This window comes from Arachis hypogaea, chromosome 7 (assembly GCF_003086295.3).
Source record: "Arachis hypogaea cultivar Tifrunner chromosome 7, arahy.Tifrunner.gnm2.J5K5, whole genome shotgun sequence".
Classification (NCBI taxonomy): Eukaryota; Viridiplantae; Streptophyta; class Magnoliopsida; order Fabales; family Fabaceae; genus Arachis; species Arachis hypogaea.
In genome coordinates, this window is record NC_092042.1 from 70412237 (window position 1) to 70413857 (window position 1621).

At 31.7% G+C, this 1621-nt stretch overlaps 1 non-coding gene across 1 annotated transcript; it reads right to left on the minus strand.

Moving 5' to 3' along the window:
- Positions 1-1279: 1279 nt before the first annotated feature.
- On the minus strand, positions 1280-1383 carry LOC112704721 (small nucleolar RNA R71). The gene has a single exon (XR_003155331.1). It is a non-coding gene; the product is annotated as a small nucleolar RNA R71 (small nucleolar RNA).
- Positions 1384-1621: the final 238 nt, after the last annotated feature.

The following is a 1621-nucleotide window of genomic DNA, read 5'->3' on the forward strand; positions in this document are numbered from 1 at the left end:
TCTTTTTCAAAAATCATATCTTTTTCATTTTTTATATAATTTTCGAAAATTTCAAAATTATTTTTCAAAATATTTTCAAAATCTTTTTCTTATCTTTTTATCTAATTTTCGAAAGTATGCTAACAATTAATGTGATTGGTTCAAAAATTTGAAGTTTGTTACTTTCTTGTTAAGAAAGGTTCAATCTTTAAATTCTAGAATCTTATCTTGTAGTTTCTTGTTAGTTAAGTAATTTTTAAAATTAAATCTTTTTCAAAATATCTTTTTCAAATATATCTTTTTATCTTTTATCTTATCTTTTTCAAAAATCTTATCTTTTTCAAAATTTGATTTCAAAATATCCTATCTAACTTCTTATTCTCTTATCTTTTTCAAAATTTGATTTCAAATCTTTTTCAATCAACTAACTACTTATCTCTCTCTAATTTTCGAAAATTCTCCCTCTCTTTTTCAAAAATTCTTTTTAATTGTTTTACATGTTAATTTTAAACTTATTTTATTTTTAATTTTTGAAATTACTAACTTCTTTTTCAAAAATTATTTTCGAAAATCCTCTCCCTCTCCTCTCTTTTTCTATTTAATTATTTAATTACTAACACTTCTCTTCACCTCTCTTCATCCACAAATCCGAATTTCCTTCTTCATTCTTCTACCTCTTTCTTCTTCTACTAACATAAGGGAATCTCTATACTGTGACATAGAGGATTCCTTTTTCTTTTCTTGTTTTCTTCTCTTTCTTATGAGCAGGAACAAGGATAAAGGCACTCTTGTTGAAGCTGATCCAGAACCTGAAAGGACCCTAAAGAGAAAATTAAAAGAAGCTAAATTACAACAATCCAGAAACAACCTTTCAGAAATTTTCGAACAAGAGAAGGACATGGCAGTCGAAAATAATAATAATAATAATGCAAGGAGAATGCTTGGTGACTTCACAAAGCCAACGTCCAAGTTTGATGGAAGAAGCATCTCCATTCCTGCCATTGGAGCCAATAACTTTGAGCTTAAGCCTCAACTAGTTGCTTTAATGCAACAAAACTGCAAGTTTTATGGACTTCCATCTGAAGATCCTTATCAGTTTTTAACTGAATTCTTGCAAGTCTGTGATACTGTAAAGACGAATGGAGTTAATCCTGAAGTCTACAGACTCATGCTTTTCCCTTTTGCTGTAAGAGACAGAGCTAGAATATGGTTGGATTCACAACCTAAGGATAGCCTGGACTCATGGGATAAGCTGGTCACTGCCTTCTTGGATAAATTCTTTCCTCCTCAAAAGCTGAGCAAGCTAAGAGTGGATGTTCAAACCTTCAAACAAAAAGATGGTGAATCCCTCTATGAAGCTTGGGAAAGATACAAGCAGTTGACCAAAAGATGTCCATCTGACATGTTTTCAGAATGGACCCTATTAGATATATTCTATTATGGTCTCTCTGAATTTTCGAAAATGTCACTGGACCATTCTGCAGGTGGATCTATTCACCTGAAGAAAACGCCTGAAGAGGCACAAGAACTCATTGACATGGTTGCAAACAACCAGTTCATGTATACCTCTGAGAGGAATTCCGTGAATAATGGGATATCTCAGAAGAAAGGAGTTCTTGAAATTGATGCTCTGAATGCCATA